The sequence below is a fragment of the Lissotriton vulgaris genome, chromosome 12 (assembly GCF_964263255.1).
Source record: "Lissotriton vulgaris chromosome 12, aLisVul1.2, whole genome shotgun sequence".
Lineage (NCBI taxonomy): Eukaryota > Metazoa > Chordata > Amphibia > Caudata > Salamandridae > Lissotriton > Lissotriton vulgaris.
In genome coordinates, this window is record NC_141700.1 from 445,879,827 (window position 1) to 445,907,189 (window position 27,363).

The window sequence follows — 27,363 nt, forward strand, 5'->3', positions numbered from 1 at the left end:
AGAATAATAATTAATTCTACAACTATATCAAATGTATTCATCCAATCCTTCAAGCAGTGTTTGATCCAAGGTGATAAACAGTCAAAAATGAGACACAAGAAAAATTAATCTTTTTTCAAACAATTAAACTTGGCCTGTACAGGGATCAAACCTGTGACCTTGGCGTTATCAGCACCACGCTCTAACCTTCTGAGCTAACAAGCCATCTTGCACAAATTCCTGGAAGTCCAGCATGTGAAGAAGTGCTAATGATAGTTAACCCGGGAGATTTGGAAAGCTTAATTTCAGAGGTTTACCATGAAATTATAAATATATAATATCAACATGAAGAAACTAATATGACTTTAAAAAAATTACAATACAAAAGAGATTTTCATACTTAGTGTTAGAACTTAGAACCATTAATGTTTTTTCCATGTGTTTTAGCAATAAATAACAATTCATCACCTATATGCAATTGATTCAACTAATCGTTCTATCAGCTTCCCCTCAAAGGAAATATAGACATACACATGATACAGAAGAAAATACATCTATTTTCAACATTAAAGGAGCATCAAGTATTGGCTTGGAGACTGATTGAAAGTATGTCCTTGGCATTTTTACCTTCATGCTCTAAAGACTAAACTAATAGGCTCACTAAATATATAGCATACTATTGAAGAAATAGCAGATGATGAAGTGCTACTGATTGTTAACCCGGGATAATTGGAAAGCTTATATTCAGCTGTTTACATTCATACTATCTTTATATTTCATCAACAAGACAAAACAAAAATGACCTCAATGAATTGCAATAAATAGGAGATTTAGTTACTTGGAGTTAGAACTTAGAACCATTAATAGATATTCCAGGAGCTTTCAGAATAATAATTAATTCTACAACTATATCAAATGTATTTATCCAATCCTTCAAGCAGCGTTTGATCCAAGGTGATAAACAGTCAAAAATTAGACACAAGAAAAATTAATCTTTTTACAAACAATTAAACTCGGCCTGTACAGGGATTGAACCTGTGACCTTGGCGTTATTAGCACCACGCTCTAACCATCTGAGCTAACAGGCCGTTTTGCACAAATTCCTGGAGGTCCAGCATATGAAGAAGTGCTAATGATAGTTAACCCGGGAGATTTGGAAAGCTTAATTTCAGAGGTTTACCATGAACTTATAAATATATATTATCAACATGAAGAAAATAATATGACTTTAAAAAAATTACAATACAAAAGAGATTTTAATACTTAGTGTTAGAACATAGAACCATTTATGTTTTTTCCATGTGTTTTAGGAATAAATAACAATTCATCACCTATATGCAATTGGTTCATTTAATCATTCTATCAGCTTCCCCTCAAAGGAAATATAGAGATACACATGATACAGAAGAAAATACATCTATTTTCAACATTAAAGGAGCATCAAGTATTGGCTTGGAGACTGATTGAAAGTATGTCCTTGGCATTTTTAACTTTATGCTCTAAAGACTAAACTAATAGGCTCAATAAATATATAGCATACTATTGAAGAAATAGCAGATGATGAAGTGCTACCGATTGTTAACCCGGGATAGTTGGAAAGCTTATATTCAGCTGTTTACATTCATACTATCTTTATATTTCATCAACAAGACAAAACAAAAATGACCTCAATAAATTGCAATAAATAAGAGTTTAAGTTACTTGGCGTTAGAACTTGAGCTTTCAGAATAATAATTAATTCTACAACTATATCAAATGTATTTATCCAATCCTTCAAGCAGTGTTTGATCCAAGGTGATAAACAGTCAAAAATGAGACACAAGTAAAATTAATTTTTTTTCAAACAATTAAACTTGGCCTGTACAGGGATCGAACCTGTGACCTTGGCGTTATTAGCACCACACTCTAACCATCTGAGCTAACAGGCCGTTCTGCACAACTTCCTGGAAGTCCAGCATATGAAGAAGTGCTAATGATAGTTAACCCGGGAGATTTGGAAAGCTTAATTTCAGAGGTTTACCATGAAGTTATAAATATATAATATCAACATGATGAAACTAATATGACTTTAAAAAAATTACAATACAAAAGAGATGTTCATACTTAGTGTTAGAACTTAGAACCATTAATGTTTTTTCCATGTGTTTTAGCAATAAATAACAATTCATCACCTATATGCAATTGATTCATTTAATCATTCTATCAGCTTCCCCTCAAAGGAAATATAGAGATACACATGATACAGAAGAAAATACATCTATTTTCAACATTAAAGGAGCATCAAGTATTGGCTTGGAGACTGATTGAAAATATGTCCTTGGCATTTGTAACTTTTTGCTCTAAAGACTAAACTAATAGGCTCACTAAATATATAGCATACTATTGAAGAAATAGCAGATGATGAAGTGCTACCGATTGTTAACCCGGGATAGTTGGAAAGCTTATATTCAGCTGTTTACATTCATACTATCTTTATATTTCATCAACAAGACAAAACAAAAATGACCTCAATAAATTGCAATAAATAAGAGATTAAGTTACTTGGCGTTAGAACTTAGAACTATTAATAGATATTCCAGGAGCTTTTAGAATAATAATTAATTCTACAACTATATCAAATGTATTTATCCAATCTTTCAAGCAGTGTTTGATCCAAGGTGATAAACAGTCAAAAAGGAGACACAAGAAAAATGAATCTTTTTTCAAACAATTAAACTTGGCCTGTACAGGGATCGAACCTGTGACCTTGGCGTTATTAGCACCACGCTCTAACCATCTGAGCTAACAGGCCGTTTTGCACAATTTACTGGAAGTCCAGCATCTGAAGAAGTGCTAATGATAGTTAACCCGGGAGATTTGGAAAGCTTAATTTCAGAGGTTTACCATGAAGTTATAAATATATAATATCAACATGAAGAAACTAATATGACTTAAAAAAAATTACAATACAAAAGAGATGTTCATACTTAGTGTTAAAACTTAGAACCTTTAATGTTTTTTCCATGTGTTTTAGCAATAAATAACAATTCATCACCTATATGCAATTGATTCATTTAATCATTCTATCAGCTTCCCCTAAAAGGAAATATAGAGATACACATGATACAGAAGAAAATACATCTATTTTCAACATTAAAGGAGCATCAAGTATTGGCTTGGAGACTGATGAAAATATGTCCTTGGCATTTTTAACTTTTTGCTCTAAAGACTAAACTAATAGGCTCACTAAATATATAGCATACTATTGAAGAAATAGCAGATGATGAAGTGCTACTGATTGTTAACCCGGGATAATTGGAAAGCTTATATTCAGCTGTTTACATTCATACTATCTTTATATTTCATGAACAAGACAAAACAAAAATGACCTCAATAAATTACAATAAATAAGAGATTAAGTTACTTGGCGTTAGAACTTAGAACCATTAATAGATATTCCAGGAGCTTTCAGAATAATAATTAATTCTACAACTATATCAAATGTAATTATCCAATCCTTCAAGCAGCGTTTGATCCAAGGTAATAAACAGTCAAGAATGAGACACAAGAAAAAATTAATCTTTTTTCAAACAATTAAACTTCGCCTGTATAGGGATCGAACCTGTGACCTTGGCGTTATTAGCACCACGCTCTAACCATCTGAGCTAACAGGCCGTTTTGCACAATTTCGTGGAAGTCCAGCATCTGAAGAAGTGCTAATGATAGTTAACCCGGGAGATTTGGAAAGCTTAATTTCAGAGGTTTACCATGAAGTTATAACCGAAACGCCAACCAGGTGGGAGGAGGCATCGCCATCATCCACAGGAGCACCATCCGTCTCACGACCAGCACCGACAACTCCCTGACCACCGCCGAACACCTGCATTTCCAGATCCACACCAACCCGAACACCACCCTCAGAGGCACCCTGATCTACCGACCCCCTGGACCACGCACACAATTCAGCGAGGACATCGCCGACTTCGTCAGCCCACATGCCCTCCCCTCCGCTGACTACATCCTCCTGGGAGACCTCAACTTCCATCTGGAGAACAACAACGACCGCAACACCAGCACCCTGCTCGACAACCTCACCAACCTGGGACTCAAGCAACTGGTGTCCACCCCCACCCACCTCGCCGGACACACACTCGACGCTGTCTTCTCATCCAGCAAGGACATCAACTTCAGCCACACCACAGAGCTTCAATGGACGGACCACAGCTGCGTCCACTTCACCTTCAAGAAAACAACGACCCACCACCACCAGCAACAGACCGCCCGCAGAAGCTGGAACAAGATCACAGCAGACCAGCTCGCCACCTCCCTGAGCCAGCACCCTCCTGCCAGCTCAGCGAACCCCAGCCAGGCCGCCGACAACCTCACGAAGTGGATCAGCAACTGCGCGGACGAACTCGCCCCACTGAGGACCCCGCCCAGCAGACCCGGCAGCAAGAAAGCCCCATGGTTCACCGACGAACTCAAGAGCTCCAAGAAGAACTGCCGAGCCCTCGAGAAAGTCTGGAGAAGGGAACCGACACCGGACAACAGGACCTCCTTCAAACTTGCCACCCGGAAACACCACCAGCTGATCCGCGCCGCCAAGAAAACAGCATTCAAGGACCGGTTGGACAACAACGCACACAACTGCAAGGAACTCTTCAACATCGTCAAAGAGCTTTCCAACCCCAGCGCAGGAAACAACGACATCACCCCATCGCAAGACCTCTGCAACTCCCTGGCTTCATACTTCCACAACAAGATCGCGGACATACACAACAGCTTCAACAACCAACCAACGCACACCATGACCGAACAACCACCCCCCACCACCACCCTCCGCGCCTGGACCCCGATCAGCACCGAAGACACCATCCGCACGATGAACTCCATCCACTCCGGATCACCGACCGACCCCTGCCCTCACCACGTCTTCAACAAAGCCGACGCTGTCATCGCACCCCACCTGCGAGACATCATCAACACATCCCTCGACACCACCATCTTCCCCGAGAGCTGGAAACACGCCGAACTCAGCGCCCTACTCAAGAAACCAACAGCGGACCCCACCGACCTCAAGAATTACCGCCCCATCTCGCTCCTCCCGTTTCCAGCCAAAGTCATCGAGAAGACCGTCAACAAGCAGATGGCCGCTTTCCTCGAGACGAACGGATCCCTCGACCCCTCACAGTCCGGCTTCCGAGCCAACCACAGCACCGAGACCGCCCTCATCGCCGCCACCGACGACATCCGAGCCCTGATGGACAATGGAGAAACAGCGGCCCTCATCCTCCTAGACCTCTCCGCGGCATTCGACACGGTCTGCCACCGCACCCTAGTACGGCGCCTCAGCAACGTCGGAATCCAGGACAAGGCGCTGGAGTGGATCACCTCCTTCCTCGACGGGAGAACACAGAGAGTCCGCCTACCACCGTACAAGTCAGAGGCCACCGAAGTCATCTGCGGCGTCCCCCAAGGATCATCTCTGAGCCCCACCCTCTTCAACGTCTACATGAGCCCCCTCGCGGCCATCGTACGCAAACACAACCTCAGCATAATCTCCTACGCCGACGACACCCAGCTGATCCTCTCCCTGACCAACGACCCCGACGCCGCCAGAGCCAACCTGCACGAAGGGATGAAAGAGGTAGCCGAGTGGATGACGACCAGCCGCCTGAAACTGAACTCGGACAAGACGGAGGTCCTCATCCTGGGCTCCTCTCCCTCCGCCTGGGACGACTCCTGGTGGCCTCCCGCCCTGGGCACCGCACCCAAACCGACAGACCATGCACGCAACCTGGGCTTCATCCTGGACTCCTCCCTCTCCATGACCAGGCAAAGCAACAACGTCTCCTCGGCATGCTTCAACATCCTACGCATGCTACGGAAGATCTTCTGGTGGATCCCCACCGAGACCAGGAAGACCGTCACCCAGGCCCTCGTCACCAGCCGACTGGACTACGGCAACGCCCTCTACGCCGGGACCACCGCCAAGCTCCAGAAGAGACTCCAGCGGATCCAGAACGCCTCAGCCAGACTCATCCTCGACATCCCACGAACCAGCCACATCTCCGGACATCTGCGAGACCTTCACTGGCTCCCCGTCAACAAAAGAATCACCTTCCGCCTCCTCACCCACGCACACAAAGCCCTACACGACCAAGGCCCGAGCTACCTCAACAGCCGAGTCAACTTCTACGCTCCCAAACGCCACCTCCGATCAGCCAACCACGCCCTCGCCGCCGTCCCCCGCATCCGAAGAGCGACTACAGGAGGAAGGTCCTTCTCCCACCTGGCCGCCAAGACCTGGAACTCCCTCCCGACCGACCTGCGCCTGACCCAAGACCACCTCTCCTTCAGGAAGAAGCTGAAGACCTGGCTGTTCGAGCAGTAGCGGCTCCCCCCCCCCCAGCGCCTTGAGACCCCACGGGTATGTAGCGCGCTTTATAAGTGTCACTGATTGATTGATTGAAATATATAATATCAACATGAAGAAACTAATATGACTTAAAAAAAATTACAATACAAAAGAGATGTTCATACTTAGTGTTAAAACTTAGAACCTTTAATGTTTTTTCCATGTGTTTTAGCAATAAATAACAATTCATCACCTATATGCAATTGATTCATTTAATCATTCTATCAGCTTCCCCTCAAAGGAAATATAGAGATACACATGATACAGAAGAAAATACATCTATTTTCAACATTAAAGGAGCATCAAGTATTGGCTTGGAGACTGAATGAAAATATGTCCTTGGCATTTTTAACTTTTTGCTCTAAAGACTAAACTAATAGGCTCACTAAATATATAGCATACTATTGAAGAAATAGCAGATGATGAAGTGCTACCGATTGTTAACCCGGGATAGTTGGAAAGCTTATATTCAGCTGTTTACATTCATACTATCTTTATATTTCATCAACAAGACAAAACAAAAATGACCTCAATAAATTGCAATAAATAAGAGATTAAGTTACTTGGCGTTAGAACTTAGAACTATTAATAGATATTCCAGGAGCTTTCAGAATAATAATTAATTCTACAACTATATCAAATGTATTTATCCAATCTTTCAAGCAGTGTTTGATCCAAGGTGATAAACAGTCAAAAAGGAGACACAAGAAAAATGAATCTTTTTTCAAACAATTAAACTTGGCCTGTACAGGGATCGAACCTGTGACCTTGGCGTTATTAGCACCACACTCTAACCATCTGAGCTAACAGGCCGTTTTGCACAATTTCCTGGAAGTCCAGCATCTGAAGAAGTGCTAATGATAGTTAACCCGGGAGATTTGGAAAGCTTAATTTCAGAGGTTTACCATGAAGTTATAAATATATAATATCAACATGAAGAAACTAATATGACTTAAAAAAAATTGCAATACAAAAGAGATGTTCATACTTAGTGTTAAAACTTAGAACCTTTAATGTTTTTTCCATGTGTTTTAGCAATAAATAACAATTTATCACCTATATGCAATTGATTCATTTAATCATTCTATCAGCTTCCCCTAAAAGGAAATATAGAGATACACATGATACAGAAGAAAATACATCTATTTTCAACATTAAAGGAGCATCAAGTATTGGCTTGGAGACTGATGAAAATATGTCCTTGGCATTTTTAACTTTTTGCTCTAAAGACTAAACTAATAGGCTCACTAAATATATAGCATACTATTGAAGAAATAGCAGATGATGAAGTGCTACTGATTGTTAACCCGGGATAATTGGAAAGCTTATATTCAGCTGTTTACATTCATACTATCTTTATATTTCATGAACAAGACAAAACAAAAATGACCTCAATAAATTACAATAAATAAGAGATTAAGTTACTTGGCGTTAGAACTTAGAACCATTAATAGATATTCCAGGAGCTTTCAGAATAATAATTAATTCTACAACTATATCAAATGTAATTATCCAATCCTTCAAGCAGCGTTTGATCCAAGGTAATAAACAGTCAAGAATGAGACACAAGAAAAAATTAATCTTTTTTCAAACAATTAAACTTCGCCTGTATAGGGATCGAACCTGTGACCTTGGCGTTATTAGCACCACGCTCTAACCATCTGAGCTAACAGGCCATTTTGCATAAACTCCTGGAAGTCCAGCATATGAAGAAGTGCTAATGATAGTTAACCCGGCAGATTTGGAAAGCTTAATTTCAGAGGTTTACCATGAAGTTATAAATATATAATATCAACATGAAGAAACTAATATGACTTTAAAAAAATTACAATACAAAAGAGATGTTCATACTTAGTGTTAGAACTTAGAACCATTAATGTTTTTTCCATGTGTTTTAGCAATAAATAACAATTCATCACCTATATGCAATTGATTCATTTAATCATTCTATCAGCTTCCCCTCAAAGGAAATATAGAGATACACATGATACAGAAGAAAATACATCTATTTTCAACATTAAAGGAGCATCAAGTATTGGCTTGGAGACTGATTGAAAATATGTCCTTGGCATTTTTAACTTTTTGCTCTAAAGACTAAACTAATAGGCTCACTAAATATATAGCATACTATTGAAGAAATAGCAGATGATGAAGTGCTACCGATTGTTAACCCGGGATAGTTGGAAAGCTTATATTCAGCTGTTTACATTCATACTATCTTTATATTTCATCAACAAGACAAGACAAAAATGACCTCAATAAATTGCAATAAATAAGAGATTAAGTTACTTGGCGTTAGAACTTAGAACTATTAATAGATATTCCAGGAGCTTTCAGAATAATAATTAATTCTACAACTATATCAAATGTATTGATCCAATCTTTCAAGCAGTGTTTGATCCAAGGTGATAAACAGTCAAAAATGAGACACAAGAAAAATGAATCTTTTTTCAAACAATTAAACTTGGCCTGTACAGGGATCGAACCTGTGACCTTGGCGTTATTAGCACCACGCTCTAACCATCTGAGCTAACAGGCCGTTTTGCACAATTTCCTGGAAGTCCAGCATCTGAAAAAGTGCAAATGATAGTTAACCCGGGAGATTTGGAAAGCTTAATTTCAGAGGTTTACCATGAAGTTATAAATATATAATATCAACATGAAGAAACTAATATGACTTTAAAAAAATTACAATACAAAAGAGATGTTCATACTTAGTGTTAAAACTGAGAACCATTAATGTTTTTTCCATGTGTTTTAGCAATAAATAACAATTCATCACCTATATGCAATTGATTCATTTAATCATTCTATCAGCTTCCCCTAAAAGGAAATAGCGAGATACACATGATACAGAAGAAAATACATCTATTTTCAACATTAAAGGAGCATCAAGTATTGGCTTGGAGACTGATGAAAATATGTCCTTGGCATTTTTAACTTTTTGCTCTAAAGACTAAACTAATAGGCTCACTAAATATATAGCATACTATTGAAGAAATAGCAGATGATGAAGTGCTACTGATTGTTAACCCGGGATGGTTGGAAAGCTTATATTCAGCTGTTTACATTCATACTATCTTTATATTTCATCAACAAGACAAAACAAAAATGACCTCAATGAATTGCAATAAAGAAGAGATTTAGTTACTTGGAGTTAGAACTTAGAACCATTATTAGATATTCCAGGAGCTTTCAGAATAATAATTAATTCTACAACTATATCAAATGTATTCATCCAATCCTTCAAGCAGAGTTTGATCCAAGGTGATAAACAGTCAAAAATGAGACACAAGAAAAATTAATCTTTTTTCAAACAATTAAACTTGGCCTGTACAGGGATCAAACCTGTGACCTTGGCGTTATCAGCACCACGCTCTAACCTTCTGAGCTAACAAGCCATTTTGCACAAATTCCTGGAAGTCCAGCATGTGAAGAAGTGCTAATGATAGTTAACCCGGGAGATTTGGAAAGCTTAATTTCAGAGGTTTACCATGAAATTATAAATATATAATATCAACATGAAGAAACTAATATGACTTTAAAAAAATTACAATACAAAAGAGATTTTCATACTTAGTGTTAGAACTTAGAACCATTAATGTTTTTTCCATGTGTTTTAGCAATAAATAACAATTCATCACCTATATGCAATTGATTCAACTAATCATTCTATCAGCTTCCCCTCAAAGGAAATATAGACATGCACATGATACAGAAGAAAATACATCTATTTTCAACATTAAAGGAGCATCAAGTATTGGCTTGGAGACTGATTGAAAATATGTCCTTGCTATTTTTAACTTTTTGCTCTAAAGACTAAACTAATAGGCTCACTAAATATATAGCATACTATTGAAGAAATAGCAGATGATGAAGTGCTACTGATTGTTAACCCGGGATAGTTGGAAAGCTTATATTCAGCTGTTTACATTCATAATATCTTTATATTTCATCAACAAGACAAAACAAAAATGACCTCAATGAATTGCAATAAATAAGAGATTTAGTTACTTGGCGTTAGAACTTAGAACCATTAATAGATATTCCAGGAGCTTTCAGAATAATATTTAATTCTACAACTATATCAAATGTATTCATCCAATCCTTCAAGCAGCGTTTCATCCAAGGTGATAAACAGTCAAAAATGAGACAAAAGAAAAATTAATCTTTTTACAAACAATTAAACTTGGCCTGTACAGGGATAGAACCTGTGACCTTGGTGTTATTAGCACCATGATCTAACCATCTGAGCTAACAGGCTTCCCCTCAAAGGAAATATAGAGATTCACATGATACAGAAGAAAATACATCTATTTTCAACATTAAAGGAGCTTCAAGTATTGGCTTGGAGACTGATTGAAAGTATGTCCTTGGCATTTTTACCTTCATGCTCTAAAGACTAAACTAATAGGCTCACTAAATATATAGCATACTATTGAAGAAATAGCAGATGATGAAGTGCTACTGATTGTTAACCCGGGATAATTGGAAAGCTTATATTCAGCTGTTTACATTCATACTATCTTTATATTTCATCAACAAGACAAAACAAAAATGACCTCAATGAATTGCAATAAATAAGAGATTTAGTTACTTGGCGTTAGAACTTAGAACCATTAATAGATATTCCAGGAGCTTTCAGAATAATAATTAATTCTACAACTATATGAAATATATTCATCCAATCCTTCAAGCTCCGTTTGATCCAAGGTGATAAACAGTCAAAAATGAGACACAAGAAAAATTTATCTTTTTACAAACAATTAAACTTGGCCTGTACAGGGATCGAACCTGTGACCTTGGCGTTATTAGCACCACGCTCTAACCATCTGAGCTAACAGGCCGTTTTGCACAATTTCCTGGAAGTCCAGCATCTGAAGAAGTGCTAATGATAGTTAACCCGGGAGATTTGGAAAGCTTAATTTCAGAGGTTTACCATGAAGTTATAAATATATAATATCAACATGAAGAAACTAATATGACTTTAAAAAAATTACAATACAAAAGAGATGTTCATACTTAGTGTTAAAACTTAGAACCATTAATGTTTTTTCCATGTGTTTTAGCAATAAATAACAATTCATCACCTATATGCAATCGATTCATTTAATCATTCTATCAGCTTCCCCTAAAAGGAAATATAGAGATACACATGATACAGAAGAAAATACATCTATTTTCAACATTAAAGGAGCATCAAGTATTGGCTTGGAGACTGATGAAAATATGTCCTTGGCATTTTTAACTTTTTGCTCTAAAGACTAAACTAATAGGCTCACTAAATATATAGCATACTATTGAAGAAATAGCAGATGATGAAGTGCTACTGATTGCATTCATACTATCTTTATATTTCATCAACAAGACAAAACAAAAATGACCTCAATGAATTGCAATAAAGAAGAGATTTAGTTACTTGGAGTTAGAACTTAGAACCATTAATAGATATTCCAGGAGCTTTCAGAATAATAATTAATTCTACAACTATATCAAATGTATTCATCCAATCCTTCAAGCAGTGTTTGATCCAAGGTGATAAACAGTCAAAAATGAGACACAAGAAAAATTAATCTTTTTTCAAACAATTAAACTTGGCCTGTACAGGGATCAAACCTGTGACCTTGGCGTTATCAGCACCACGCTCTAACCTTCTGAGCTAACAAGCCATCTTGCACAAATTCCTGGAAGTCCAGCATGTGAAGAAGTGCTAATGATAGTTAACCCGGGAGATTTGGAAAGCTTAATTTCAGAGGTTTACCATGAAATTATAAATATATAATATCAACATGAAGAAACTAATATGACTTTAAAAAAATTACAATACAAAAGAGATTTTCATACTTAGTGTTAGAACTTAGAACCATTAATGTTTTTTCCATGTGTTTTAGCAATAAATAACAATTCATCACCTATATGCAATTGATTCAACTAATCGTTCTATCAGCTTCCCCTCAAAGGAAATATAGACATACACATGATACAGAAGAAAATACATCTATTTTCAACATTAAAGGAGCATCAAGTATTGGCTTGGAGACTGATTGAAAGTATGTCCTTGGCATTTTTACCTTCATGCTCTAAAGACTAAACTAATAGGCTCACTAAATATATAGCATACTATTGAAGAAATAGCAGATGATGAAGTGCTACTGATTGTTAACCCGGGATAATTGGAAAGCTTATATTCAGCTGTTTACATTCATACTATCTTTATATTTCATCAACAAGACAAAACAAAAATGACCTCAATGAATTGCAATAAATAGGAGATTTAGTTACTTGGAGTTAGAACTTAGAACCATTAATAGATATTCCAGGAGCTTTCAGAATAATAATTAATTCTACAACTATATCAAATGTATTTATCCAATCCTTCAAGCAGCGTTTGATCCAAGGTGATAAACAGTCAAAAATTAGACACAAGAAAAATTAATCTTTTTACAAACAATTAAACTCGGCCTGTACAGGGATTGAACCTGTGACCTTGGCGTTATTAGCACCACGCTCTAACCATCTGAGCTAACAGGCCGTTTTGCACAAATTCCTGGAGGTCCAGCATATGAAGAAGTGCTAATGATAGTTAACCAGGGAGATTTGGAAAGCTTAATTTCAGAGGTTTACCATGAAGTTATAAATATATAATATCAACATGAAGAAACTAATATGACTTTAAAATAATTACAATACAAAAGAGATGTTCATACTTAGTGTTAGAACTTAGAACCATTAATGTTTTTTCCACGTGTTTTAGCAATAAATAACAATTCATCACCTATATGCAATTGATTCATTTAATCATTCTATCAGCTTCCCCTCAAAGGAAATATAGAGATACACATGATACAGAAGAAAATACATCTATTTTCAACATTAAAGGAGCATCAAGTATTGGCTTGGAGACTGATTGAAAGTATGTCCTTGGCATTTTTAACTTTATGCTCTAAAGACTAAACTAATAGGCTCAATAAATATATAGCATACTATTGAAGAAATAGCAGATGATGAAGTGCTACCGATTGTTAACCCGGGATAGTTGGAAAGCTTATATTCAGCTGTTTACATTCATACTATCTTTATATTTCATCAACAAGACAAAACAAAAATGACCTCAATAAATTGCAATAAATAAGAGATTAAGTTACTTGGCGTTAGAACTTAGAACTATTAATAGACATTCCAGGAGCTTTCAGAATAATAATTAATTCTACAACTATATCAAATGTATTTATCCAATCTTTCAAGCAGTGTTTGATCCAAGGTGATAAACAGTCAAAAAGGAGACACAAGAAAAATGAATCTTTTTTCAAACAATTAAACTTGGCCTGTACAGGGATCGAACATGTGACCTTGGCGTTATTAGCACCACGCTCTAACCATCTGAGCTAACAGGCCATTTTGCATAAACTCCTGGAAGTCCAGCATATGAAGAAGTGCTAATGATAGTTAACCCGGCAGATTTGGAAAGCTTAATTTCAGAGGTTTACCATGAAGTTATAAATATATAATATCAACATGAAGAAACTAATATGACTTTAAAAAAATTACAATACAAAAGAGATGTTCATACTTAGTGTTAGAACTTAGAACCATTAATGTTTTTCCATGTGTTTTAGCAATAAATAACAATTCATCACCTATATGCAATTGATTCATTTAATCATTCTATCAGCTTCCCCTCAAAGGAAATATAGAGATACACATGATACAGAAGAAAATACATCTATTTTCAACATTAAAGGAGCATCAAGTATTGGCTTGGAGACTGATTGAAAATATGTCCTTGGCATTTTTAACTTTTTGCTCTAAAGACTAAACTAATAGGCTCACTAAATATATAGCATACTATTGAAGAAATAGCAGATGATGAAGTGCTACCGATTGTTAACCCGGGATAGTTGGAAAGCTTATATTCAGCTGTTTACATTCATACTATCTTTATATTTCATCAACAAGACAAAACAAAAATGACCTCAATAAATTGCAATAAATAAGAGATTAAGTTACTTGGCGTTAGAACTTAGAACTATTAATAGATATTCCAGGAGCTTTCAGAATAATAATTAATTCTACAACTATATCAAATGTATTTATCCAATCTTTCAAGCAGTGTTTGATCCAAGGTGATAAACAGTCAAAAATGAGACACAAGAAAAATGAATCTTTTTACAAACAATTGAACTTGGCCTGTACAGGGATCGAACCTGTGACCTTGGCGTTATTAGCACTACGCTCTAACCATCTGAGCTAACAGGCCATTTTGCATAAACTCCTGGAAGTCCAGCATATGAAGAAGTGCTAATGATAGTTAACCCGGCAGATTTGGAAAGCTTAATTTCAGAGGTTTACCATGAAGTTATAAATATATAATATCAACATGAAGAAACTAATATGACTTTAAAAAAATTACAATACAAAAGAGATGTTCATACTTAGTGTTAGAACTTAGAACCATTAATGTTTTTTCCATGTGTTTTAGCAATAAATAACAATTCATCACCTATATGCAATTGATTCATTTAATCATTCTATCAGCTTCCCCTCAAAGGAAATATAGAGATACACATGATACAGAAGAAAATACATCTATTTTCAACATTAAAGGAGCATCAAGTATTGGCTTGGAGACTGATTGAAAATATGTCCTTGGCATTTTTAACTTTTTGCTCTAAAGACTAAACTAATAGGCTCACTAAATATATGGCATACTATTGAAGAAATAGCAGATGATGAAGTGCTACCGATTGTTAACCCGGGATAGTTGGAAAGCTTATATTCAGCTGTTTACATTCATACTATCTTTATATTTCATCAACAAGACAAAACAAAAATGACCTCAATAAATTGCAATAAATAAGAGATTAAGTTACTTGGCGTTAGAACTTAGAACTATTAATAGATATTCCAGGAGCTTTCAGAATAATAATTAATTCTACAACTATATCAAATGTATTGATCCAATCTTTCAAGCAGTGTTTGATCCAAGGTGATAAACAGTCAAAAATGAGACACAAGAAAAATGAATCTTTTTTCAAACAATTAAACTTGGCCTGTACAGGGATCGAACCTGTGACCTTGGCGTTATTAGCACCACGCTCTAACCATCTGAGCTAACAGGCCGTTTTGCACAATTTCCTGGAAGTCCAGCATCTGAAGAAGTGCTAATGATAGTTAACCCGGGAGATTTGGAAAGCTTAATTTCAGAGGTTTACCATGAAGTTATAAATATATAATATCAACATGAAGAAACTAATATGACTTAAAAAAAATTGCAATACAAAAGAGATGTTCATACTTAGTGTTAAAACTTAGAACCTTTAATGTTTTTTCCATGTGTTTTAGCAATAAATAACAATTTATCACCTATATGCAATTGATTCATTTAATCATTCTATCAGCTTCCCCTAAAAGGAAATATAGAGATACACATGATACAGAAGAAAATACATCTATTTTCAACATTAAAGGAGCATCAAGTATTGGCTTGGAGACTGATGAAAATATGTCCTTGGCATTTTTAACTTTTTGCTCTAAAGACTAAACTAATAGGCTCACTAAATATATAGCATACTATTGAAGAAATAGCAGATGATGAAGTGCTACTGATTGTTAACCCGGGATAATTGGAAAGCTTATATTCAGCTGTTTACATTCATACTATCTTTATATTTCATGAACAAGACAAAACAAAAATGACCTCAATAAATTACAATAAATAAGAGATTAAGTTACTTGGCGTTAGAACTTAGAACCATTAATAGATATTCCAGGAGCTTTCAGAATAATAATTAATTCTACAACTATATCAAATGTAATTATCCAATCCTTCAAGCAGCGTTTGATCCAAGGTAATAAACAGTCAAGAATGAGACACAAGAAAAAATTAATCTTTTTTCAAACAATTAAACTTCGCCTGTATAGGGATCGAACCTGTGACCTTGGCGTTATTAGCACCACGCTCTAACCATCTGAGCTAACAGGCCATTTTGCATAAACTCCTGGAAGTCCAGCATATGAAGAAGTGCTAATGATAGTTAACCCGGCAGATTTGGAAAGCTTAATTTCAGAGGTTTACCATGAAGTTATAAATATATAATATCAACATGAAGAAACTAATATGACTTTAAAAAAATTACAATACAAAAGAGATGTTCATACTTAGTGTTAGAACTTAGAACCATTAATGTTTTTTCCATGTGTTTTAGCAATAAATAACAATTCATCACCTATATGCAATTGATTCATTTAATCATTCTATCAGCTTCCCCTCAAAGGAAATATAGAGATACACATGATACAGAAGAAAATACATCTATTTTCAACATTAAAGGAGCATCAAGTATTGGCTTGGAGACTGATTGAAAATATGTCCTTGGCATTTTTAACTTTTTGCTCTAAAGACTAAACTAATAGGCTCACTAAATATATAGCATACTATTGAAGAAATAGCAGATGATGAAGTGCTACCGATTGTTAACCCGGGATAGTTGGAAAGCTTATATTCAGCTGTTTACATTCATACTATCTTTATATTTCATCAACAAGACAAGACAAAAATGACCTCAATAAATTGCAATAAATAAGAGATTAAGTTACTTGGCGTTAGAACTTAGAACTATTAATAGATATTCCAGGAGATTTCAGAATAATAATTAATTCTACAACTATATCAAATGTATTGATCCAATCTTTCAAGCAGTGTTTGATCCAAGGTGATAAACAGTCAAAAATGAGACACAAGAAAAATGAATCTTTTTTCAAACAATTAAACTTGGCCTGTACAGGGATCGAACCTGTGACCTTGGCGTTATTAGCACCACGCTCTAACCATCTGAGCTAACAGGCCGTTTTGCACAATTTCCTGGAAGTCCAGCATCTGAAAAAGTGCAAATGATAGTTAACCCGGGAGATTTGGAAAGCTTAATTTCAGAGGTTTACCATGAAGTTATAAATATATAATATCAACATGAAGAAACTAATATGACTTTAAAAAAATTACAATACAAAAGAGATGTTCATACTTAGTGTTAAAACTGAGAACCATTAATGTTTTTTCCATGTGTTTTAGCAATAAATAACAATTCATCACCTATATGCAATTGATTCATTTAATCATTCTATCAGCTTCCCCTAAAAGGAAATAGCGAGATACACATGATACAGAAGAAAATACATCTATTTTCAACATTAAAGGAGCATCAAGTATTGGCTTGGAGACTGATGAAAATATGTCCTTGGCATTTTTAACTTTTTGCTCTAAAGACTAAACTAATAGGCTCACTAAATATATAGCATACTATTGAAGAAATAGCAGATGATGAAGTGCTACTGATTGTTAACCCGGGATGGTTGGAAAGCTTATATTCAGCTGTTTACATTCATACTATCTTTATATTTCATCAACAAGACAAAACAAAAATGACCTCAATGAATTGCAATAAAGAAGAGATTTAGTTACTTGGAGTTAGAACTTAGAACCATTATTAGATATTCCAGGAGCTTTCAGAATAATAATTAATTCTACAACTATATCAAATGTATTCATCCAATCCTTCAAGCAGAGTTTGATCCAAGGTGATAAACAGTCAAAAATGAGACACAAGAAAAATTAATCTTTTTTCAAACAATTAAACTTGGCCTGTACAGGGATCAAACCTGTGACCTTGGCGTTATCAGCACCACGCTCTAACCTTCTGAGCTAACAAGCCATTTTGCACAAATTCCTGGAAGTCCAGCATGTGAAGAAGTGCTAATGATAGTTAACCCGGGAGATTTGGAAAGCTTAATTTCAGAGGTTTACCATGAAATTATAAATATATAATATCAACATGAAGAAACTAATATGACTTTAAAAAAATTACAATACAAAAGAGATTTTCATACTTAGTGTTAGAACTTAGAACCATTAATGTTTTTTCCATGTGTTTTAGCAATAAATAACAATTCATCACCTATATGCAATTGATTCAACTAATCATTCTATCAGCTTCCCCTCAAAGGAAATATAGACATGCACATGATACAGAAGAAAATACATCTATTTTCAACATTAAAGGAGCATCAAGTATTGGCTTGGAGACTGATTGAAAATATGTCCTTGCTATTTTTAACTTTTTGCTCTAAAGACTAAACTAATAGGCTCACTAAATATATAGCATACTATTGAAGAAATAGCAGATGATGAAGTGCTACTGATTGTTAACCCGGGATAGTTGGAAAGCTTATATTCAGCTGTTTACATTCATAATATCTTTATATTTCATCAACAAGACAAAACAAAAATGACCTCAATGAATTGCAATAAATAAGAGATTTAGTTACTTGGCGTTAGAACTTAGAACCATTAATAGATATTCCAGGAGCTTTCAGAATAATATTTAATTCTACAACTATATCAAATGTATTCATCCAATCCTTCAAGCAGCGTTTCATCCAAGGTGATAAACAGTCAAAAATGAGACAAAAGAAAAATTAATCTTTTTACAAACAATTAAACTTGGCCTGTACAGGGATAGAACCTGTGACCTTGGTGTTATTAGCACCATGATCTAACCATCTGAGCTAACAGGCTTCCCCTCAAAGGAAATATAGAGATTCACATGATACAGAAGAAAATACATCTATTTTCAACATTAAAGGAGCTTCAAGTATTGGCTTGGAGACTGATTGAAAGTATGTCCTTGGCATTTTTACCTTCATGCTCTAAAGACTAAACTAATAGGCTCACTAAATATATAGCATACTATTGAAGAAATAGCAGATGATGAAGTGCTACTGATTGTTAACCCGGGATAATTGGAAAGCTTATATTCAGCTGTTTACATTCATACTATCTTTATATTTCATCAACAAGACAAAACAAAAATGACCTCAATGAATTGCAATAAATAAGAGATTTAGTTACTTGGCGTTAGAACTTAGAACCATTAATAGATATTCCAGGAGCTTTCAGAATAATAATTAATTCTACAACTATATGAAATATATTCATCCAATCCTTCAAGCTCCGTTTGATCCAAGGTGATAAACAGTCAAAAATGAGACACAAGAAAAATTTTTCTTTTTACAAACAATTAAACTTGGCCTGTACAGGGATCGAACCTGTGACCTTGGCGTTATTAGCACCACGCTCTAACCATCTGAGCTAACAGGCCGTTTTGCACAATTTCCTGGAAGTCCAGCATCTGAAGAAGTGCTAATGATAGTTAACCCGGGAGATTTGGAAAGCTTAATTTCAGAGGTTTACCATGAAGTTATAAATATATAATATCAACATGAAGAAACTAATATGACTTTAAAAAAATTACAATACAAAAGAGATGTTCATACTTAGTGTTAAAACTTAGAACCATTAATGTTTTTTCCATGTGTTTTAGCAATAAATAACAATTCATCACCTATATGCAATCGATTCATTTAATCATTCTATCAGCTTCCCCTAAAAGGAAATATAGAGATACACATGATACAGAAGAAAATACATCTATTTTCAACATTAAAGGAGCATCAAGTATTGGCTTGGAGACTGATGAAAATATGTCCTTGGCATTTTTAACTTTTTGCTCTAAAGACTAAACTAATAGGCTCACTAAATATATAGCATACTATTGAAGAAATAGCAGATGATGAAGTGCTACTGATTGCATTCATACTATCTTTATATTTCATCAACAAGACAAAACAAAAATGACCTCAATGAATTGCAATAAAGAAGAGATTTAGTTACTTGGAGTTAGAACTTAGAACCATTAATAGATATTCCAGGAGCTTTCAGAATAATAATTAATTCTACAACTATATCAAATGTATTCATCCAATCCTTCAAGCAGTGTTTGATCCAAGGTGATAAACAGTCAAAAATGAGACACAAGAAAAATTAATCTTTTTTCAAACAATTAAACTTGGCCTGTACAGGGATCAAACCTGTGACCTTGGCGTTATCAGCACCACGCTCTAACCTTCTGAGCTAACAAGCCATCTTGCACAAATTCCTGGAAGTCCAGCATGTGAAGAAGTGCTAATGATAGTTAACCCGGGAGATTTGGAAAGCTTAATTTCAGAGGTTTACCATGAAATTATAAATATATAATATCAACATGAAGAAACTAATATGACTTTAAAAAAATTACAATACAAAAGAGATTTTCATACTTAGTGTTAGAACTTAGAACCATTAATGTTTTTTCCATGTGTTTTAGCAATAAATAACAATTCATCACCTATATGCAATTGATTCAACTAATCGTTCTATCAGCTTCCCCTCAAAGGAAATATAGACATACACATGATACAGAAGAAAATACATCTATTTTCAACATTAAAGGAGCATCAAGTATTGGCTTGGAGACTGATTGAAAGTATGTCCTTGGCATTTTTACCTTCATGCTCTAAAGACTAAACTAATAGGCTCACTAAATATATAGCATACTATTGAAGAAATAGCAGATGATGAAGTGCTACTGATTGTTAACCCGGGATAATTGGAAAGCTTATATTCAGCTGTTTACATTCATACTATCTTTATATTTCATCAACAAGACAAAACAAAAATGACCTCAATGAATTGCAATAAATAGGAGATTTAGTTACTTGGAGTTAGAACTTAGAACCATTAATAGATATTCCAGGAGCTTTCAGAATAATAATTAATTCTACAACTATATCAAATGTATTTATCCAATCCTTCAAGCAGCGTTTGATCCAAGGTGATAAACAGTCAAAAATTAGACACAAGAAAAATTAATCTTTTTACAAACAATTAAACTCGGCCTGTACAGGGATTGAACCTGTGACCTTGGCGTTATTAGCACCACGCTCTAACCATCTGAGCTAACAGGCCGTTTTGCACAAATTCCTGGAGGTCCAGCATATGAAGAAGTGCTAATGACAGTTAACCAGGGAGATTTGGAAAGCTTAATTTCAGAGGTTTACCATGAAGTTATAAATATATAATATCAACATGAAGAAACTAATATGACTTTAAAATAATTACAATACAAAAGAGATGTTCATACTTAGTGTTAGAACTTAGAACCATTAATGTTTTTTCCACGTGTTTTAGCAATAAATAACAATTCATCACCTATATGCAATTGATTCATTTAATCATTCTATCAGCTTCCCCTCAAAGGAAATATAGAGATACACATGATACAGAAGAAAATACATCTATTTTCAACATTAAAGGAGCATCAAGTATTGGCTTGGAGACTGATTGAAAGTATGTCCTTGGCATTTTTAACTTTATGCTCTAAAGACTAAACTAATAGGCTCAATAAATATATAGCATACTATTGAAGAAATAGCAGATGATGAAGTGCTACCGATTGTTAACCCGGGATAGTTGGAAAGCTTATATTCAGCTGTTTACATTCATACTATCTTTATATTTCATCAACAAGACAAAACAAAAATGACCTCAATAAATTGCAATAAATAAGAGATTAAGTTACTTGGCGTTAGAACTTAGAACTATTAATAGATATTCCAGGAGCTTTCAGAATAATAATTAATTCTACAACTATATCAAATGTATTTATCCAATCTTTCAAGCAGTGTTTGATCCAAGGTGATAAACAGTCAAAAAGGAGACACAAGAAAAATGAATCTTTTTTCAAACAATTAAACTTGGCCTGTACAGGGATCGAACATGTGACCTTGGCGTTATTAGCACCACGCTCTAACCATCTGAGCTAACAGGCCATTTTGCATAAACTCCTGGAAGTCCAGCATATGAAGAAGTGCTAATGATAGTTAACCCGGCAGATTTGGAAAGCTTAATTTCAGAGGTTTACCATGAAGTTATAAATATATAATATCAACATGAAGAAACTAATATGACTTTAAAAAAATTACAATACAAAAGAGATGTTCATACTTAGTGTTAGAACTTAGAACCATTAATGTTTTTCCATGTGTTTTAGCAATAAATAACAATTCATCACCTATATGCAATTGATTCATTTAATCATTCTATCAGCTTCCCCTCAAAGGAAATATAGAGATACACATGATACAGAAGAAAATACATCTATTTTCAACATTAAAGGAGCATCAAGTATTGGCTTGGAGACTGATTGAAAATATGTCCTTGGCATTTTTAACTTTTTGCTCTAAAGACTAAACTAATAGGCTCACTAAATATATAGCATACTATTGAAGAAATAGCAGATGATGAAGTGCTACCGATTGTTAACCCGGGATAGTTGGAAAGCTTATATTCAGCTGTTTACATTCATACTATCTTTATATTTCATCAACAAGACAAAACAAAAATGACCTCAATAAATTGCAATAAATAAGAGATTAAGTTACTTGGCGTTAGAACTTAGAACTATTAATAGATATTCCAGGAGCTTTCAGAATAATAATTAATTCTACAACTATATCAAATGTATTTATCCAATCTTTCAAGCAGTGTTTGATCCAAGGTGATAAACAGTCAAAAATGAGACACAAGAAAAATGAATCTTTTTACAAACAATTGAACTTGGCCTGTACAGGGATCGAACCTGTGACCTTGGCGTTATTAGCACTACGCTCTAACCATCTGAGCTAACAGGCCATTTTGCATAAACTCCTGGAAGTCCAGCATATGAAGAAGTGCTAATGATAGTTAACCCGGCAGATTTGGAAAGCTTAATTTCAGAGGTTTACCATGAAGTTATAAATATATAATATCAACATGAAGAAACTAATATGACTTTAAAAAAATTACAATACAAAAGAGATGTTCATACTTAGTGTTAGAACTTAGAACCATTAATGTTTTTTCCATGTGTTTTAGCAATAAATAACAATTCATCACCTATATGCAATTGATTCATTTAATCATTCTATCAGCTTCCCCTCAAAGGAAATATAGAGATACACATGATACAGAAGAAAATACATCTATTTTCAACATTAAAGGAGCATCAAGTATTGGCTTGGAGACTGATTGAAAATATGTCCTTGGCATTTTTAACTTTTTGCTCTAAAGACTAAACTAATAGGCTCACTAAATATATGGCATACTATTGAAGAAATAGCAGATGATGAAGTGCTACCGATTGTTAACCCGGGATAGTTGGAAAGCTTATATTCAGCTGTTTACATTCATACTATCTTTATATTTCATCAACAAGACAAAACAAAAATGACCTCAATAAATTGCAATAAATAAGAGATTAAGTTACTTGGCGTTAGAACTTAGAACTATTAATAGATATTCCAGGAGCTTTCAGAATAATAATTAATTCTACAACTATATCAAATGTATTGATCCAATCTTTCAAGCAGTGTTTGATCCAAGGTGATAAACAGTCAAAAATGAGACACAAGAAAAATGAATCTTTTTTCAAACAATTAAACTTGGCCTGTACAGGGATCGAACCTGTGACCTTGGCGTTATTAGCACCACGCTCTAACCATCTGAGCTAACAGGCCGTTTTGCACAATTTCCTGGAAGTCCAGCATCTGAAGAAGTGCAAATGATAGTTAACCCGGGAGATTTGGAAAGCTTAATTTCAGAGGTTTACCATGAAGTTATAAATATATAATATCAACATGAAGAAACTAATATGACTTTAAAAAAATTACAATACAAAAGAGATGTTCATACTTAGTGTTAAAACTTAGAACCATTAATGTTTTTTCCATGTGTTTTAGCAATAAATAACAATTCATCACCTATATGCAATTGATTCATTTAATCATTCTATCAGCTTCCCCTAAAAGGAAATATAGAGATACACATGATACAGAAGAAAATACATCTATTTTCAACATTAAAGGAGCATCAAGTATTGGCTTGGAGACTGATGAAAATATGTCCTTGGCATTTTTAACTTTTTGCTCTAAAGACTAAACTAATAGGCTCACTAAATATATAGCATACTATTGAAGAAATAGCAGATGATGAAGTGCTACTGATTGTTAACCCGGATGGTTGGAAAGCTTATATTCAGCTGTTTACATTCATACTATCTTTATATTTCATCAACAAGACAAAACAAAAATGACCTCAATGAATTGCAATAAAGAAGAGATTTTAGTTACTTGGAGTTAGAACTTAGAACCATTAATAGATATTCCAGGAGCTTTCAGAATAATAATTAATTCTACAACTATATCAAATGTATTCATCCAATCCTTCAAGCAGAGTTTGATCCAAGGTGATAAACAGTCAAAAATGAGACACAAGAAAAATTAATCTTTTTTCAAACAATTAAACTTGGCCTGTACAGGGATCAAACCTGTGACCTTGGCGTTATCAGCACCACGCTCTAACCTTCTGAGCTAACAAGCCATTTTGCACAAATTCCTGGAAGTCCAGCATGTGAAGAAGTGCTAATGATAGTTAACCCGGGAGATTTGGAAAGCTTAATTTCAGAGGTTTACCATGAAATTATAAATATATAATATCAACATGAAGAAACTAATATGACTTTAAAAAAATTACAATACAAAAGAGATTTTCATACTTAGTGTTAGAACTTAGAACCATTAATGTTTTTTCCATGTGTTTTAGCAATAAATAACAATTCATCACCTATATGCAATTGATTCAACTAATCATTCTATCAGCTTCCCCTCAAAGGAAATATAGACATACACATGATACAGAAGAAAATACATCTATTTTCAACATTAAAGGAGCATCAAGTATTGGCTTGGAGACTGATTGAAAATATGTCCTTGCTATTTTTAACTTTTTGCTCTAAAGACTAAACTAATAGGCTCACTAAATATATAGCATACTATTGAAGAAATAGCAGATGATGAAGTGCTACTGATTGTTAACCCGGGATAATTGGAAAGCTTATATTCAGCTGTTTACATTCATACTATCTTTATATTTCATCAACAAGACAAAACAAAAATGACCTCAATGAATTGCAATAAATAGGAGATTTAGTTACTTGGAGTTAGAACTTAGAACCATTAATAGATATTCCAGGAGCTTTCAGAATAATAATTAATTCTACAACTATATCAAATGTATTTATCCAATCCTTCAAGCAGCGTTTGATCCAAGGTGATAAACAGTCAAAAATTAGACACAAGAAAAATTAATCTTTTTACAAACAATTAAACTCGGCCTGTACAGGGATTGAACCTGTGACCTTGGCGTTATTAGCACCACGCTCTAACCATCTGAGCTAACAGGCCGTTTTGCACAAATTCCTGGAGGTCCAGCATATGAAGAAGTGCTAATGATAGTTAACCAGGGAGATTTGGAAAGCTTAATTTCAGAGGTTTACCATGAAGTTATAAATATATAATATCAACATGAAGAAACTAATATGACTTTAAAATATTTACAATACAAAAGAGATGTTCATACTTAGTGTTAGAACTTAGAACCATTAATGTTTTTTCCACGTGTTTTAGCAATAAATAACAATTCATCACCTATATGCAATTGATTCATTTAATCATTCTATCAGCTTCCCCTCAAAGGAAATATAGAGATACACATGATACAGAAGAAAATACATCTATTTTCAACATTAAAGGAGCATCAAGTATTGGCTTGGAGACTGATTGAAAGTATGTCCTTGGCATTTTTAACTTTATGCTCTAAAGACTAAACTAATAGGCTCAATAAATATATAGCATACTATTGAAGAAATAGCAGATGATGAAGTGCTACCGATTGTTAACCCGGGATAGTTGGAAAGCTTATATTCAGCTGTTTACATTCATACTATCTTTATATTTCATCAACAAGACAAAACAAAAATGACCTCAATAAATTGCAATAAATAAGAGATTAAGTTACTTGGCGTTAGAACTTAGAACTATTAATAGATATTCCAGGAGCTTTCAGAATAATAATTAATTCTACAACTATATCAAATGTATTTATCCAATCTTTCAAGCAGTGTTTGATCCAAGGTGATAAACAGTCAAAAAGGAGACACAAGAAAAATGAATCTTTTTTCAAACAATTAAACTTGGCCTGTACAGGGATCGAACCTGTGACCTTGGCGTTATTAGCACCACGCTCTAACCATCTGAGCTAACAGGCCATTTTGCATAAACTCCTGGAAGTCCAGCATATGAAGAAGTGCTAATGATAGTTAACCCGGCAGATTTGGAAAGCTTAATTTCAGAGGTTTACCATGAAGTTATAAATATATAATATCAACATGAAGAAACTAATATGACTTTAAAAAAATTACAATACAAAAGAGATGTTCATACTTAGTGTTAGAACTTAGAACCATTAATGTTTTTTCCATGTGTTTTAGCAATAAATAACAATTCATCACCTATATGCAATTGATTCATTTAATCATTCTATCAGCTTCCCCTCAAAGGAAATATAGAGATACACATGATACAGAAGAAAATACATCTATTTTCAACATTAAAGGAGCATCAAGTATTGGCTTGGAGACTGATTGAAAATATGTCCTTGGCATTTTTAACTTTTTGCTCTAAAGACTAAACTAATAGGCTCACTAAATATATAGCATACTATTGAAGAAATAGCAGATGATGAAGTGCTACCGATTGTTAACCCGGGATAGTTGGAAAGCTTATATTCAGCTGTTTACATTCATACTATCTTTATATTTCATCAACAAGACAAAACAAAAATGACCTCAATAAATTGCAATAAATAAGAGATTAAGTTACTTGGCGTTAGAACTTAGAACTATTAATAGATATTCCAGGAGCTTTCAGAATAATAATTAATTCTACAACTATATCAAATGTATTTATCCAATCTTTCAAGCAGTGTTTGATCCAAGGTGATAAACAGTCAAAAATGAGACACAAGAAAAATGAATCTTTTTACAAACAATTGAACTTGGCCTGTACAGGGATCGAACCTGTGACCTTGGCGTTATTAGCACCACGCTCTAACCATCTGAGCTAACAGGCCATTTTGCATAAACTCCTGGAAGTCCAGCATATGAAGAAGTGCTAATGATAGTTAACCCGGCAGATTTGGAAAGCTTAATTTCAGAGGTTTACCATGAAGTTATAAATAT

General features: G+C 34.7%; 15 non-coding genes across 15 annotated transcripts; all 15 read right to left on the minus strand.

Annotated features, from left to right (window-relative positions):
* Nucleotides 1-130: 130 nt before the first annotated feature.
* On the minus strand, nt 131-204 carry TRNAI-GAU (transfer RNA isoleucine (anticodon GAU)). Its single transcript has one exon. It is a non-coding gene; the product is annotated as a tRNA-Ile (tRNA).
* A 2,492-nt stretch (nt 205-2,696) lies between these two features.
* TRNAI-AAU (transfer RNA isoleucine (anticodon AAU)) lies at nt 2,697-2,770 on the minus strand. Its single transcript has one exon. It is a non-coding gene; the product is annotated as a tRNA-Ile (tRNA).
* Nucleotides 2,771-8,841: 6,071 nt separating this feature from the next.
* TRNAI-AAU (transfer RNA isoleucine (anticodon AAU)) lies at nt 8,842-8,915 on the minus strand. The gene has a single exon. It is a non-coding gene; the product is annotated as a tRNA-Ile (tRNA).
* Nucleotides 8,916-9,703: 788 nt separating this feature from the next.
* Nucleotides 9,704-9,777, minus strand: TRNAI-GAU (transfer RNA isoleucine (anticodon GAU)). The gene has a single exon. It is a non-coding gene; the product is annotated as a tRNA-Ile (tRNA).
* A 1,372-nt stretch (nt 9,778-11,149) lies between these two features.
* On the minus strand, nt 11,150-11,223 carry TRNAI-AAU (transfer RNA isoleucine (anticodon AAU)). Its single transcript has one exon. It is a non-coding gene; the product is annotated as a tRNA-Ile (tRNA).
* Nucleotides 11,224-11,971: 748 nt separating this feature from the next.
* On the minus strand, nt 11,972-12,045 carry TRNAI-GAU (transfer RNA isoleucine (anticodon GAU)). Its single transcript has one exon. It is a non-coding gene; the product is annotated as a tRNA-Ile (tRNA).
* A 3,377-nt stretch (nt 12,046-15,422) lies between these two features.
* On the minus strand, nt 15,423-15,496 carry TRNAI-AAU (transfer RNA isoleucine (anticodon AAU)). Its single transcript has one exon. It is a non-coding gene; the product is annotated as a tRNA-Ile (tRNA).
* Nucleotides 15,497-17,148: 1,652 nt separating this feature from the next.
* On the minus strand, nt 17,149-17,222 carry TRNAI-AAU (transfer RNA isoleucine (anticodon AAU)). Its single transcript has one exon. It is a non-coding gene; the product is annotated as a tRNA-Ile (tRNA).
* Nucleotides 17,223-18,010: 788 nt separating this feature from the next.
* TRNAI-GAU (transfer RNA isoleucine (anticodon GAU)) lies at nt 18,011-18,084 on the minus strand. Its single transcript has one exon. It is a non-coding gene; the product is annotated as a tRNA-Ile (tRNA).
* A 1,372-nt stretch (nt 18,085-19,456) lies between these two features.
* On the minus strand, nt 19,457-19,530 carry TRNAI-AAU (transfer RNA isoleucine (anticodon AAU)). Its single transcript has one exon. It is a non-coding gene; the product is annotated as a tRNA-Ile (tRNA).
* A 748-nt stretch (nt 19,531-20,278) lies between these two features.
* Nucleotides 20,279-20,352, minus strand: TRNAI-GAU (transfer RNA isoleucine (anticodon GAU)). Its single transcript has one exon. It is a non-coding gene; the product is annotated as a tRNA-Ile (tRNA).
* Nucleotides 20,353-23,729: 3,377 nt separating this feature from the next.
* TRNAI-AAU (transfer RNA isoleucine (anticodon AAU)) lies at nt 23,730-23,803 on the minus strand. The gene has a single exon. It is a non-coding gene; the product is annotated as a tRNA-Ile (tRNA).
* Nucleotides 23,804-24,591: 788 nt separating this feature from the next.
* TRNAI-GAU (transfer RNA isoleucine (anticodon GAU)) lies at nt 24,592-24,665 on the minus strand. The gene has a single exon. It is a non-coding gene; the product is annotated as a tRNA-Ile (tRNA).
* Nucleotides 24,666-26,317: 1,652 nt separating this feature from the next.
* Nucleotides 26,318-26,391, minus strand: TRNAI-AAU (transfer RNA isoleucine (anticodon AAU)). Its single transcript has one exon. It is a non-coding gene; the product is annotated as a tRNA-Ile (tRNA).
* A 789-nt stretch (nt 26,392-27,180) lies between these two features.
* On the minus strand, nt 27,181-27,254 carry TRNAI-AAU (transfer RNA isoleucine (anticodon AAU)). The gene has a single exon. It is a non-coding gene; the product is annotated as a tRNA-Ile (tRNA).
* Nucleotides 27,255-27,363: the final 109 nt, after the last annotated feature.